Raw genomic sequence first — 16,646 nt, 5'->3', positions numbered from 1 at the left:
ATATATTTATATATACCTTCATAGGTCTCCAATTACGCACAAATTGTCCAATATTGTCCCCTGATGAACCAACTAGGTTGGGGAAACGCATTGGGATGGTTATGAAGGGTCAGTGTTGTGGTCATTTTATGCAATATTTGGTGCTTAAGAATTACACAAATTTTGTGTGAAAACATTTTTTGTACCCCTGGAGTTTGTCCATAGGTGGCGTATTGTACCACGCCATATAGATATCATTTTCTGGATACTCCAGGTTATAATTGTGGATTGCTTATTGATTCAACTCTAGTTATGTCAGGGGTATTTGTGTATCAAAAGAATTACCTAGAGTATTTTAATATGAATAATGAATAAAGGTTATGTTTTATGAAGAGTTCCAACTCTTCATAAAACGACATGTTTTATTAAAAAAAAAACTTTTTCAAAGGTAGCAAAAAACGCATCCCTTCCACAATTCCATTGCATTTATGAATGAACATTATCAGTAATTTTTTTAACGTCTCCTTTGCAATGTAGACCGCTTTACTGATGATATCAATGAAGAACGCAATGAACATTGATTTGTATTTGTACAGCTCTCATTTCAATATTACGTAATGCTAAATACTAATGTAAATATCATCTTGTTTCAGAGTGGATTTTCTTCTCACCTGATTTACAGGAAACAGAAATACCAGTGGATTGTACAACGCAACATCTGTCGCATACACGTAGGCTCAAGCGACAATACATTACTACAATACAAAATGTATTTTGTGCAATTATTTGAAATACTTTATAAACATCAATTGACAAAAAAGTCTATTGTTTTGCCTAAATTATTGAAACTCTGCCGAGAAACGCAATGAATGGCATGCACTGGCATGTTTTAACCATTTATGTTTGCAGGTGTATCCTTGCAGATTATAAAAAGAAGTCAGAACAACAATGCTAACGCCACACTGTAGATGTATAGTAGGTTTCCTAGCCACAGTACTGTAACCCAGTTGTCCAACGCCAAAAGGCTGCCTCTCTTATGCATAACATTTTAGAACTTTTACCTAGTTTTTAGATAACTGTAAAACAAATGGCACCTCTACCCATCAAAGACCATTGACCCTTATTACAATGCTGCATTACTTACTTTTCAGTGTTCTATCGTCTTTCTAAAAATCTCTTTCTCTCCAACAACTCGTATTCATGAGCTGCGACTAGCCCCGCGCACAAGGCCGCTAATTTCACAGCTTTCCTCCCATACTGTGCGTAGCTAGAAAGCTGCCAAACAGTGGCGGGTGGGCGAGTTAGTGACAGTTCATTAATATCGAGGACTCCTGCGTGCGAGGACATCATTGAGAGGACTCCTTGCTCGGCTCGTGCTGCAGGAGATAAACAGGGTTATTAGGAAAATTGCTGAACATTACAAAATAAGTTATACCGCGCTGAAATCAGGGTCCCTGGCACCATTTTATGTTGCCCTCCGATAGGGCAGCATTCCACTGAAGCACAGAGAGTAGCCTGTCCCCCATCCATTTTATCGCAACTTCTTTCCTCCCCAGGAAAAGGGTCTTTCGCAAAAGAATAAGATCATCGTGTGACCAGTATTCGTCATCTAAACGGCCGAACAACATACCTGAGGGGAATGAGGAACAGCGGTCTCTTAAACGTCAGTTAATATCTCCATCAACTTAACCCAAAATTGTTGGACAAGCTGGCAATCCCACATCAATTGCTAAGAACCGGCCCGGGCCACATTAGAGGAATCATGTGGTAACATGCCCATTTTATGCTATCGGACTGAGGTCAAATAGCTCTGATGCAAAATATACAACTGGAATAACCTATTAGCTGCTGGGGACACCAACATTGTGGGTTCTAGGACATAAGTCTGCAACTCATCAGTCAGCAATTGAACATCTCTCTTTGACGTGTAGTTGAGTCCAAGGTTTAGTCTCAGCATTAAACAAATGTGTGTATAACACAGAAACAAGACCAGTAGGTCCGTGAGCTTTAAACACTCCTTTTAAAGGGTATTGGGATATGGCTGCCTTGGATGGGGAAATTGACTAACTACAGCATGTTGAAACCGAGGATATCGATAAAAGGATGTATGCAGCAGGTCCTCTAGACTGACCTACTTACCAAAGTTTGTATTCCAAATCGGGGAACATTTTATACCTGCCCCTGTTCCACACTATGCAACATTTGGGGCTTCATTTAACAAAACTGTAAAAAAAAGAAAGACTGGCCTTGTTGTTCATAGCAACCAATTACAGCAATTTAAGAAATACAACCTGCGCAGTAATTGTTTGGTATGGACAAGGCCAAGTTTTTCTGTTAGACAGGTTTGATAAATATGACCCTCTATTAAGAGAGTCTCTGGAACCTTTCACTTAGAAATTTTGTTTTTACTTAGGGTAGGAATGGCAAATAAAATGATATATAGCTCAAAATCAATACAACACGTAATAAAAGAATTAACTAAGTTACTCAACTATTTGTGTAGATTGTATCTGTAGATTGTTTTTCAAAACAGGAGTTTTCTTTTAAACTGTTGCAATGGACTGAAGTCGATTGTATCAATTAAAATAACTAACTGTCTGTTGTAGAAGGTGGTCCAATCTTTGACTAGACTACGTAGATATACTTGCCATAATAATGAAAATTTGACATGTACTATAAATTGTGTTTAATTGGGTGTACAAAAATTTCAGTACAATCAATAAAAAAAATTGACAAAATAGTAAAAATATATACAGTTCACACAGACAGGGAAATATTTTCTGAATGTATTCTCTGGCTCCTATCTAAGGGTATGTGCACACGATGAGAGGCTTTTACGGCTGAAATGACAGACTGTTTTCAGGAGAAAACAGCTGCCTCGTTTCAGCCGTAATTCCTCCTCCTCGCATTTTGCGAGGCTTCTCTGACAGCTGTAAATTTTGAGCTGTGCTTCATTGAGTTCAATGAAGAACGGCTCAAATTATGTCTGAAAGAAGTGTCCTGCACTTCTTTTGACGAGGCTGTATTTTTACGCGTCGTCGTTTGACAGCTGTCAAACGACGACGCGTAAATGACAGGTTGTCTGCACAGTACGTCGGCAAACCCATTCAAATGAATGGGCAGATGTTTGCCGACGTATTGTAGCCCTATTTTCAGACGTAAAACGAATCATAAAATGCCTCGTTTACGTCTGAAAATAGGTTGTGTGAACCAAGCCTAACACCTTGTCACTGTCTTTGGTCCAGAATGTCCTATGGTTGTCACTACTTGCAATATATCAACAAGAACAATCAAAATAAAAACATTTATAAACTTTTTTACATCGGTTTTCTCTCATAGAATAATAGCAAATACATCAAAAGTCACAATTTCTGGATGTCTGCAACCACTCCTGTAGAACACTATATTGAACACAATACTAGTGTAAAAACCAGTGAGATGCTCCTATTAGTGGTGGCTGCAGGCAGGAAGAATTTTGCCATGTAACTCTATGACTGTGTGGCTGCTTCTCCTGTTGTTCAGCCTCTGGGCCTCATAACAACTACTATGGCAACTATGGCTGTAGTCAAACCCATGATGATTTGAGACGTAAGAGAAATGGTAGCTATTATACAGTTTTATATATTTCAAGTTTCCTAATGTCTGTTTCATATTTTATTTGATCCATGATTTAAAACTACATATCCCAATATAGCAAAAAGTTTGTCGTTTTTAAAGGGAAGGATTTTTATTTTTTCTTATAATATTGCTTTTAATATGATATCACCATAAATTTTATTTATTTGTGTTCTCATGTTCTACTTTTACTGTGTTTTTACTTTTACCTCTCTATGGGGGCTGCCATTTTTTTTTTCATCTCTGTATGTGTCGATTAACGACACATACAGAGATGGAATACGGCACATACAACCCCATAGAGAATGCGAACAGGAGCCGCTCCCACACAGACCAAAACAAAGCTCGTTCGCAGATCGAAATCCGGCGCCATTTTCATGTGGACCAGAAGCCACTGTCGGACAGTAAGATGATGACTTCCGGCCATATGTTCAAGGAAGTGAAGGCGCAAGGAATAGGAGCAGAGGCGGCGGCAGGAGCAGGCAATTTATGTTCGTGTATGTGATGTGTGTATTATGTTCGTGTTTGTTCGTGTTATACTGTCTGCTGAGCCCTGTATCTAATCCTCCTACACTCTGCAGTCGCTCAGAAAATGGCGGCACACAGTGTAGGAGGTTTGAAGATTCAAACCCCTCCTTCTTCTGGCACTACCCAGAAGGAGGGAGGGCGGATTGTGTGAGGACACTAGAGGAGAGTGTGTTCACCCCAAATTTGCAGCATAAATCAATGAGGTTGCTTTACCACAGTGACCATGCTGCAATTTTGGGAACTGCTCCCCCTAGTGCCCAGCACATGGAAATGTTATAAATTAGAATTTAATTTATAATATTTTCTGACTTGTGAAAAAATAAAAAAAATTAAAACAATGTGTAATCACTCAAATACTAATTGTTTAATTGAAAAAAAAAATATTCTAGCAACACATTCCCTTTAAACAGCAATTCCTAAATACTATGTTATTTAAACAACTGTCTTAAAGTGCATGGTTGTCAATTGTGGACACTCTCATAGCACTCATAGCACCCATTACTCCATAATCCCAGAAATGGGCAACCATTTTAAGTCATTCCTAATATATTTTTATTTGTGGCATAAGGGCATGACCAGACGTGGCGGAATTGCTCTGGAAATCCGCAGCGTACACGTTTCTCCATTGCTTTCCAAAGCTTTTTAGTTGTGTTCGTTTACACGTTGCGGACAATTCCGCTGCGGAGAATAGGCTGCGGTGCGGAATTTGGTGTCCGCAGCATACACTGACTGTTGCGGACGTGTAGCGGACTTGTTGCGGACACATTGCGGAATTTCTCCATTGACTTCAATAGAGAGTCAAAATTCCGCAATGAAGTCCACAGATGTTGTGTGTGCTGCGTAGCATATTTGTTTTACGAACATGATAGTTCTTCATTCTGGCTGGACCTATGTATTTCTAGGTCTACAGCCAGACTGAGGAAGTCAATGGGGCTCCCGTAATTAAGGGTGACTACGTGTGTGCACCCGTAATTACGGGAGCGTTTGCTAGGCGACATCAGGAGATAGTCACTGTCCAGGGTGCTGAAAGAGTTAAGCGATCGGCAGTAACTGTTTCAGCACCCTGGACTTCCGATCACAATATAGATCAACGTGTAAAAAAATAGAAGTTCCTACTTACCGAGAACTCCCTGCTTCTTCCTCCAGTCCGGCCTCCTGGGATGACGTTTCAGTCCAAGTGACGGCTGCAGCCAATCACAGGCCAATCATAGGCTGCAGCGGTCACATGGACTGCCGCAACATCCATGGAGGTCAGGCTGGATGGCGAAAGAGGGATGCGTCACCAAGACAACGGCTGGGTAAGTATGAATTTCTTTTTACTTTTACTAGGGAAGGGGCTGCCCCTTCTCTCTATCCTGCACTGATAGAGAGAAGGGAATGCCTCTTCCCCTGAATACGCAACGGCTCAATTTAATGCCCATTTTAGGCAAAACCGCAACAGAATCTGCAACGCAGATTCTGTGCGGCATTGATGCGGACAGAGTATGCAGAACTCCGCCACTTCTGGGCATACCCTAAAGGTGGAATATCACTTTAAAAAGTAAAAATGTTTCAAGTATATACATATAGGCATACGAGGGAACTTGTCATCCTTTCTAAAAGAAATTAAAGTGACGCAACAGGCTTAAACCTAAATAAGAAACGCACGTCACAAAGCAAAAAGCATTTTTACAGCACGAAATAGGATGTTGCAATTTACAAAAGTAGCAAACTACATCTCCTGAAGGATCACATAGGTTTGACATTAGGAAAAGTTGATGAATTGACATTGTGAAGAGAATTCAGCATTTATTTTGGCTCATTCATTTTAGATAATTAGTAGAGTTGAATCTTCAGACTTCTGCAAAAAAAAACAACTAATATTATTATACAAAGCATATAACTTTTTTAAATAGTTTATAATTTTTATCTGAAAATGATGTTGTATTGATCTTCTGTTACATGTAGATTGTACCTTCACAAAAAGTATAACTCAAAAGAAGGGGTTTGAAAAAAAAAATTCTCAAAGTGATGTCAGGAAGCAGCAGCATTATGGAAAACTGTGATTTTTTTTTGCCATGGTATTTCCCCAGTAACATCATTGGAAAAATACTGTCAAAAAAATGCTACAAAACCATGAGATAATAGGCATACTATAGTTTAGGCTAGGTTCACACAGCAATTGGGATGATCACTTGGAATACAAGTTAAAAACCTGATGTATGAATCTAATCTGACGTGCTCATAGACTTTGATTAGGCAGTACATATTTCAAAAGAGTCTCAGTTTAGCCCTCCTTCACACAGGATTTTTGATCTTCGTTTTAAAATGCATATATATATAGTATTTTATGGTGTTTTACATGTGTTTTAATGGCGTTTTTTAAATTGTGTCATATTGAACAGGTGTTTTTCAAGGCATTTTTCGAGTTTTATTGAAAAACCTTTAGAGAAAAATGCCTAAAAAGATACATAGAGCGTGCTGCATTTTGCTAAAAACACCACTGACCCCAAAAATGCTACTATAACGCCACATACCAGAATGCCATGTATGTACACAATTTCATATTTTTAGAGTTTTATCTAGCCGCAGCGTATTAGGCTAAAATATAACACAAAAAAGGTGTACTATATACTTTACTATATGTACAGGGTGGGCCATTTATATGGATACACCTAAATAAAATGGGAATGGTTGGTGATATTAACTTCCTGTTTGTGGCACATTAGTATATGGGAGGGGGGAAACTTTTCAAGCTGGGTGTTGACCATGGCGGCCATTTTGAAGTCGGCCATTTTGTATCCAACTTTATTTTTTTCAATGGGAAGAGGGTCATGTGACACATCAAACTGATCGAGAATTTCACAAGAAAAACAATGGTGTGCTTGGTTTTAACGTTACTTTATTCTTTCATGAGTTATTTACAAGTTTCTGACCACATATAAAATGTGTTCAAAGTGCTGCCCATTGTGTTGGATTGTCAATGCAACCCTCTTCTTCCACTCTTCACACACTGATAGCAATACCGCAGAAGAAATTCCTCTCGATCTGACCCCCTTAGACTTTTATCTTTTGGGTCATCTGAAGGCAATTGTCTATGCGGTGAAGATACGAGATGTGCAGCAACTGAAACTACGGATACTGGAAGCCTGTGCTAGCATTTCTTCTGCGGTGTTGCTATCAGTGTGTGAAGAGTGGGAGAAGAGGGTTGCATTGACAATCCAACACAATGGGCAGCACTTTGAACACATTTTATAAGTGGTCAGAAACTTGTAAATAACTCATGAAAGAATAAAGTAACATTAAAACCAAGCACACCATTGTTTTTCTTGTGAAATTCTCGATCAGTTTGATGTGTCACATGACCCTCTTCCCATTGAAAAAACTAAAGTTGGATACAAAATGTCCGACTTCAAAATGGCCGCCATGGTCAACACCCAGCTTGAAAAGTTTCCCCCCTCCCATATACTAATGTGCCACAAACAGGAAGTTAATATCACCAACCATTCCCATTTTATTTAGGTGTATCCATATAAATGGCCCACCCTGTACAATAAATATTTGTACAAGTATTGCCCTAAGTAACTAATCAAATCACGTCTTCCTTTTTTGACCCTGTATTGAAAAAAGAAGAAGAAAGTTCGAAACTGATTGGTTGCTATGGTCAACACTAACACTTTTTATCCATGAAGGCCATTGTGTGAGCACGGCGCAGATTTGCAATTTTCTGATGCATTTCTTAAGACAAACCAAAATTTAATAGGAAACAAAATAATCCTTCCTTTATATATGTGGAAAATAATCTGTCCCCTTGGATGGCAAAAGATGTAATCCGTGGTGAAAATCTGCAACAAATCCATCACATGCCTTGAATTTCGCACAGATTTTTTCTGCTACATGTGGATGATATTTTGAAAACGCCATCCGCATATATTTTAGTGTATATTGTCGCAGACATTTTCCAAATGTGTAAATTAATTCTAATACTGTTCATCTCTATTTAGGTTCCAATCCTTGTTCTGCTATATGTGAACATGCCTTAACCCCTTCCCTATTTAGCCACTTTTGACCTTCCTGACAGAGCCTCATTTTTCAAATCTGACATGTTTCACTTTATGTGGTAATAACTACGGAATGCTTTCATCTATCCAAGCAATTCTGAGATTGTTTTCTCGTGACACATTACACTTTAAGTTACTGGCAAAATTTGCTCAATATGTTCAGTATTTAATTGTGAAAAACACCAAAATTTAGCGAAAAATTGCAAAAATTAGCATTTTTCTCAATTTAAATGTATCTGCTTGTAAGACAGGCAGTTATAATACACAAAATTGTTGCTAATTAACATCCCCCATATGTCTACTTTAGATTGGAATCGATTTTTGAACATCCTTTTATTTTCTATGACATCACAAGGCTTAGAACTTTAGCAGCAATTTCTCACATTTTCAAGAAAATTTCAAAAGGCTATTTTTACAGGGGCCAGTTCAGTTGTGAAGTGGCTTTGAGGGCCTTATATATTAGAAATGCCCAAAAAGTCACCCCATTTTAAAAACTTCACCCCTCAAAGTATTCAAAACAGCATTTAGAAAATGTCTTAACCCTTTACACATTTCACAGGAATTAAAGCAAAGTAGAGGTGAAATTTAGAAATTTCAAATTTTTTTGCAGAAATACATTTTTAATACAATTTTTTTTATAACACAGAAGGTTTTACCAGAGAAATGCAACTCAATATTTGTTGCCCAGTTTCTGCAGTTTTAGGAAATATCCCACATGTGGCTCTAGCGTGCTACTGGACGGAAGTACCGGCATCCGAAGCAAAGGAGCACCTAGTGGATTTTGGGGCCTTATTATTGTTAGAATATATTTTAGGCACCATGTCAGGTTTTAAGGGCTCTTGCGGTGCCAAAACAGTGAAAATCCCCCAAAAGTGACCCCATCTGGGAAGCTACACACCTCAAGGAAATTATCTAGGGGTGTAGTGAGCATTTTGACCGCACAGGTTTTTTACAGAAATTATTGGAAGTAGGCCGTGAAAATTAAAATCTAAATTTTTTCAAAGAAAATGTAGGTTTAGCGATTTTTTTTCTAATTTCCACAAGGACTAAAGGAGAAAAAGCACTGCAAAATTTGTAAAGCAATTTCTCCCGAGTAAAACAATACCCCACATGTGGTAATAAACGGCTGTTTGGACACACGGCAGGGCTTAGAAGTGAAAGAGCGCTATTTGGCTTTTGGAGCTCAAATTTAGCAGGAATGGTTTGCGGAGGCCATGTCACATTTACAAAGCCCCTGAGGGGACAAAACAGTGGAAACCCCCCACAAGTGACCCCATTTTGGAAACTACACCCATTGAGGAAATTATCTAGGGGTGTAGTGAGTGTTTTGACCCCACAGGTTTTTTGCATAAATTATTGGAAGTAGGCCCTGAAAATGACAATCTAAATGTTTTCAAAGAAAATGTAGGTTTAGCTAATTTTTTCTCATTTCCACAAGGACTGAAGGAGAAAAAGCACCGCAAAATTTGTAAAGCAATTTCTGCCGAGTAAAACAATACCCCACATGTGGTAATAACCGGCTGTTTGAACACACGGCGAGGCTTAGAAGGGAAAGAGCGCTATTTGGCTTTTGGAGTTCACATTTAGCAGGAATGGTTTGCGGAGGCCATGTCACATTTGCAAAGCCCCTGAGGGAACAAAACAATGAAAACGCCCAAAAAGTGACTTCATTTAGGAAACTACACCTCTTGAGGAATTCATCTAGGGGTGTAGTGAGCGTTTTGACCCCACAGATGTTTCATATAACTTATTAGAATTGGGCAGTGAAAATAAAAAATAAAATTCATTTTCTCAACAAATAAAGGAAAAAAAGAAACCAACATTTGTAAAGCAATTTCTCCCGAGTACGGCAATACCCCATATGTGGTCATAAACTACTGTTTGGGCAAACGGCAGGGCTCAGAACGGAAGGACCGCCATTTGGAGTGCAGATGTTGCTGGATTGGTTTCTGGGTGCCTGTGGGCCCAAAACAGTGGAAACCCCCCAGAAGTGACCCCATTTTGGAAACTACACCCCTCAATGCATTTACCAAGGGGTGTAGTAAGCATGTTAACCCTGCAGGTGTTTTATAGAAATTAGTGTGCACTCGATGTTGCAGAGTGAAAATGGGATTTTTTTCCATAGATATGCCAAAATGTGGTGCCCGGCTTGTGCCACCATAACAAGACAGCTCTCTAATTATTTTGCGGTGTTTCCCGGTTTTAGAAACACCCTACATGTGACCCTAATCTTTTGCCTGGACATATGACAGGGCTCAGGAGTGAAGAGTACCATGCAAAATTGAGGCCTAATTTGGCGATTTATAAAGTATTGGTTCACAACTGCAGAGGCTCAGATGTGAAATAATAAAAAGAAACCCCTGAGAAGTGACCCCATTATGGGAACTGCACCCCTCAAGGCATTTATTAAGGGGTGTAGTGAGCATTTTCACCCCACAGGTCTTTTCCATAAATGAATGCACTGCGGATGGTGCAAATTAAAAATTTATATTTTTCCCTAGATATGCCATTCAGTGACAAATATGTCATGCCCAGCTTATGACGCTGGAGTCACACACCACAAAAATTGTTAAAAGGCTTCTCCCGGGTATGACGATGCCATATATGTTGAAGGAAACTGCTGTTTGGGCACGCTGTAGGGTTCAGAGCCGAGGGAGCACCATTTGGCTTTTGGAGAGCGAATTTTGCTTGGTACTATATTTGTTTGAGTATTGCTGGTGTTTCCATTTATAATGTGGGGGTACATGTAAGCGTGGCGGAGTATATAAGGGGTATAGTCAGGTGGTATAATAATGGGGTAAAAAAAAATAAAAAATAATCCATAGATGTGTGTTACGCTGTGAAGCAATCCTTTCTGCACAGGCCGGTGTCGCACTGATAAATGGTGTCATTTCTTATCCCCCTTTTGGTCCACACTCCGCACCTTTGTAGTTTGGGGAATTTTGCTGGGAAAGTTTTGTCCTGGTATAATACGGGCACCGTCGCTTCCAGCGGATATGTTTGGGCTCTCCCCTTCCTGGTTCCCTAATTTTAGGTCCTTGATAAATCGCCTCTTGAAACAGAAGAAATGTTCCCCTTGGGCACAACTGCATATTTTTTTATTTCCTGACTTATTGGAGCCATAACTAATTTTATTTTTCATAGACGTAGCGGTATGAGGGCTGGTTTGTTGCGGGACGAGCTGTAGTTACTATTAGTACCATTTTGGGGTACATGCAACTTTTTGAAACGCAATTCTAGCACAGCTTTTTTCGTTTTTTTTATACAGCGTTCATCATGCGTTATAAATTACATGTTAACTTTATTCTGCGGGTCAGTACGATTCCGGCGATACCTAATTTATAGCACTTTTTTATGTTTTACAACTTTTTGCACAATAAAATTACTTTTGTAAAAAGTTATGTAGTTGTGAGAACCATAACTTTTAAAAAATTTTGTCGACGGAGGTGTATGAGGGCTTGTTTTTTGCGGGACGAGCTATAGTTTTTATAGGTACCATTTTTGGATACGTGCAACTTTTTGATCACTTTTTATTCTAATATTTGTAGGGCAAAGTGACCAAAAAACAGAAACTCTGGTTTACGTTTTTTTTTTACGCTGTTCACTGCGTGCAATAAATAATATAATATTTTGATACCTCAGGTCGTTACGGTCGCGGCGATACCAAATACATATGGTTTATTATTATTTTTCAATAATAAAGAACTTGATAAGAGTAAAAGGGGGATTGTGTTTTATTTGATTACTTGAAACTTTTATTGTTTTCAAACTTTTATTTTTTGCACTTTTTTTTACACTTTTTTTATACTTTTTTTACACTTTTTCTCAAGTCCCACTAGACTTGAAGGTCCAACGGTCAGATTTTTTTTTTCTGATACTGTCAATCATTCACTGACAGGAAGCCGATTAGGCTTTGCCTCCCGGCGGGGCCTACATCGGCTTCCGTAATGGCAGAGCAGGAGACCATTGTGTCTCCTGTTGCCATAACAACAGTCACCAGTCCTGATTGCCTGTCAGGGCTGGCGATCTGCTAGTAACCGCTACGATGCAGCAATCGCTTTCGATTGCTGCATCGAAGGGGTTAATGGCAAGGATCGGAGCTAGCTCCGGTTCCTGCCGTTACAGGTGGATGTCAGCTGTACAGTACAGCTGACTTCCACCACTGATGACGCCGGATCAGCTCCTGACCCGGCGCCATCTTGCCGGCAGCTACGGAAGCCGATCAGGCTCCGCCGCCGGCCGGATCTTGACTGGCTTCGGTGCTAGGCAGACCGGGAGGCCAGTATTAGGCCTCCGGTTGCCATTGCAGCCACCGAAACCCCGGCAATTTCATTGCTGGGGTTCCGATGAGCTGCAAAAACCTTAAGTGCAGCGATCGCGTTTGAGCACTGCACTTAAGGGGTTAATGGCGGGGATCGAAGCTAATTTCGGTCCCCGCCATTACAGCCGGATGTCAGCTGTCAGATACAGCTGAGATCCGGCGATTATGGCACCGACTCAGCTTCTGAGCCGGTGCCAAACATTTGGCGTAAGTATACGACATTTTGCGGGAAGCACTGGCTTTCCATGACGTATATTTACGACGAATGTCGGGAAGGGGTTAATAGTGTTTGTGTTATGTGTGTACAGGTAGTTACACAAAGTCAGCAAAATACTCTTCCAGTTCCTTTTTATTTTTTCTTGAATGTGTACATTTGCAGTGAGTGTGAAAAGTTGACAGAATAACAATTTACATACGTAAAAGAATTTAAAGAAACAATTGGAAACCACAAGCACCTGCATATGTGTTACATATACATATACATACCTGTTTCTCCAAAGAGATTACTATGATTTGTCAGCTCAACAACTGATATTTCATTTTCTTCTGCACTTTCCTCCCTTTCTGCTCCTCTATCTAACATTAAAACATTTTCCTGGTGTACGATAGAATTGTTTGTTGCTGTATAATTGAACAGATGGGAAGATTCATTAAAGAAATAGCAACAACAGTGAAAATTACAGTAAGGCGACTTTCACACGGCAGTATATAGATCAGTATTTAGAAGTCAAAATCAGGAGTGGAACCCTACACGGAGAAAAAGGAGAATGGAAAGATTTGCACCTCTTCCGTGTTTTGGACCACTACTAATTTTGGTTCACAATTAGGGCACGGCCAGACATGGCGGAATTGCTCTGGAATTTCGCTGCGGACAGTCCGCTGCGTAAATCTGCAGCAGACATTTTCTCCATTGGTTTCCACACCTTTTTAGTTAGGTTCGGAAAACTCCGCTGCGGACCATAGGCTGCGGTGCGGAATTTGGTGTCCGCAGCATACACTGGCTGTTGCGGAATTATTGCGGAATTTCTCCATTGACTTCAATGGAGATTCAAAATTCCACAATTAAATCTGCAGATGTTATTTGTGTTGCGGATTGGTTTTACGAACAGGATATTTCATCATTCTGGCTGGACTTATGTGTTTCGAGGTCTATAGCCAGACTGAGATGAAATGTTTTAAAATACAGCAGGATGTACTCTTCACCTGAATACACAACGGCTAATCCGCATCAATTTACTGCACATTTTAGTCAAAGGCGCAACGGAATCTGCAACGCAGATTATGTGCGGCATTGATGCGGACAGTGTCTACAGAAATACGCCACGTCTGGCCATGCCCTTAGGGTATGTTCACACGCAAACTCAAAAACGTCTGAAAATGCGGAGCTGTTTTCAAGGGAAAACAGCTCCTGATTTTCAGACGTTTTTTGGTTTTTAAGCCATTCGCGATTTTCGCAGCGTTTTTTACGGCCATTTTTGTAGCTGTTTTCTATAGAGTCAATGAAAAACGGCTCCAAAAACGTCCCAAGAAGTGACCTGCACTTCTTTTTTGTGACCTGCATTTCTTTTTGTATTAGGCTGGATTCACACGAGCATGTTCGGTCCGTAAAGGACGGAACGTATTTCAGCTACAAGTCCCGGACCGAACACACTGCAGGGAGCCGGGCTCCTAGCATCATGGTTATGTAATATGCTAGGAGTCCCTGCCTCTCCGTGGAACTACTGTCCCATACTGAAAACATGATTACAGTACGGGACAGTTGTCCCGTAGCGAGGCAAGGACTCCTAACGTCGTACATAACTAGACTGTTCTTTATGGTCGAACATGCTCGTGTGAATCCAGCCTTACTGTCACATATTTTGGCCGACCGTGGGTCTGCTCAGCCAAACTAACAGCATAATAGGTTCCTATGATGTTGCTAGTTCGAGCCTTAGAGCACTTTTAGAAGGCTGCAACATTGACAGATTGTCGCAAAACTCAGACTTCCCGCGGTGGCACTGAACCAGACCATATGGCCCAAAAAAATACATTGATAATTTTGGTCCAGTATGTTATAACAATATACGTGTATTTTCTCTACAGTGCACAAAAAAGAGGAGTCCGTAACTTCCCATAAAATGTAGGTGTTGAAGTGATGAGTGCAGGCACATGCATGGCCAAAATAGGAACTTGAGACCATACGTATGTGACCTTGGTACCTGTCACCCTGGGAGCTTATTCACTTATTCCTGACCCATGGCGAAAATGCATGTCGTTGGTGACCGTCAGTTGCTGCACTATGACGCACATTTTCGTCATGAAGATCTTGCATGGAGTTTTCGATGTGTCCATAAGTTCAGCAGCGAATTAATGTCTGTAATTCACAGCCCTACTCCTGCTGCAACTGCCGGAATCAGAGAAAACTCAGATCCCAATAGCTAAAATGAATTAATGAAATTACTTTTGCTTTTTTTTACCTCTTTTTTTACGAACATTTATAACAACAGGAATCAATGTTGCAAAACCAATGACACAGCTAATGGCCAGCACTGGGATCAAAATGAGGATCAGATTCTTCGGGCTAGAAACCTGGCTATATAAAAATAAATAAATATAAATAAGAAATTACATATATATGTGTATTTAAGTATGTTATTTAATACGAATTCTATAGCAGAAAACTACTAAAAACAGTAAAATAAAAACACAAGAAATGTAACAGCTTGTGAAGGTATATTTTAAAGTATATTGATACGGAGTAAAACATGGCTTTGTACATAATAGGGTACCCATGGAAATTCATGCGTCCTTTACTGTCCCTTCCAATGCCTCTCATTTCATGAGGAGGCATACAGAGGTTTTTTCAATTAGTCGTTGTATGTTCCATCGCATGCTGTATGTACAGAGGAGTGATACCCTAGGAGCTTTTGGTAAAATAGCTCCATATAAGCAGCACCCAATGGAGCATATTACATTTCCTCAGTATGGGGTAAAGCGGAACTCTCGGTGACGCCGTACAGTCTCTGTTGCGTGGACATGAAGCCTAAGTCAAAGACCAAATTAGGGAGTTGATGGCTTTATATTACTAACTACAAAATGCATAAAAACTATGTATATATCCTACCTCTGATAACTCTCGTTTTGTCCTGGTTTGGACTGAGGCTCTATTGTAGAATTTCCTAACAATGTTGTCACCTCTGAGTTCAGCTTGTTGACATCAGTTATCCTATAATACGCCACTGTCTCAGGCGGTTGATAAGTACTATGCGGTGTGATGTTTTTAGAGTGATCTATTTCTAAAGAAAAAAATATAGAACACAGGATTTATTTAGGATATCAACAAATGAATCAAGATTTTATAGAAAAAAAGTTATTTCAACCTCCAACTTAATCCAGATGTAAAACTTAATTAATGATTAGCCTCATTAGAACTATCCAGGACTCCAATATATTTCTACAGTTTATGGCGAACAATTCAATGGATTTCCAGTAGCAATTTAGGCCTCATGCACCCGACCGTAGCCTTGTGCACGGCCGTGATTTTTGGGTCGGCCGGCCGCGAAGTGTTACCCGCGAGCCGCCTGCAAATCATGGGGCTATGCACATGACCGCGTCCATTATTTTCTATGAGCCTGGACCACAGAACACGGCCGTAATAAGACATGTTCGTTCTTTCTGCGGTCCAGGCTCCTGGGCTATGCACGGACCGTGGAAACCGTGGTGGTGTGCATGGGCCCATAGAAATTAATAGTGCCGCAATTCTCCCATGGATTTTCAGGGGAATTGTAGCCGCAAAAGCACGTTCGTGTGAATGGGACCTTAATCTTATCACTTACAGAGTACACCTTTCATCATGTCAGGAAAAATAATGGGTTTTAAAAGCTAATGCCACCTTTGCCTCAAGTTGACAACTATCAATTATCATGCACGAAGAGTCCCAGTTCTGGGTGTATGAGCAGCGTAGGGACCCAGCTTAAAAGTGAAGTTGCATTGTCGTGGCAGATGGGCTCACACAATTTGATCAAAATGTGCGCTAAGAACCTTACTATTGTAAGTAAATTCAGCAGCAATACATATTTATTTATAGTGTTTAGGTTGCATTAGTGTTCGCAGTGTGCTGTCGCCATTTACTTGTGTGCTGTATAAATTTGCAGTCACAGGGATTCTTGCACCTGTATACACGT

The 16,646-nt window shown here is 40.0% G+C and overlaps 1 long non-coding RNA gene across 1 annotated transcript; it reads right to left on the bottom strand.

Annotated features, from left to right (window-relative positions):
• Positions 1-5,699: 5,699 nt before the first annotated feature.
• Positions 5,700-15,024, bottom strand: LOC142741276 (uncharacterized). The gene is made up of 3 exons (XR_012881057.1): positions 14,940-15,024; positions 12,970-13,104; positions 5,700-5,962 (listed from the first exon to the last, which is right to left on the bottom strand). It is a non-coding gene; the product is annotated as an uncharacterized LOC142741276 (long non-coding RNA).
• Positions 15,025-16,646: the final 1,622 nt, after the last annotated feature.

This window comes from Rhinoderma darwinii, chromosome 2 (genome assembly GCF_050947455.1).
Source record: "Rhinoderma darwinii isolate aRhiDar2 chromosome 2, aRhiDar2.hap1, whole genome shotgun sequence".
NCBI lineage: Eukaryota > Metazoa > Chordata > Amphibia > Anura > Rhinodermatidae > Rhinoderma > Rhinoderma darwinii.
Note: the sequence above shows the minus strand (reverse complement) of the source record. Positions and strands in the feature narration are given on the sequence as shown.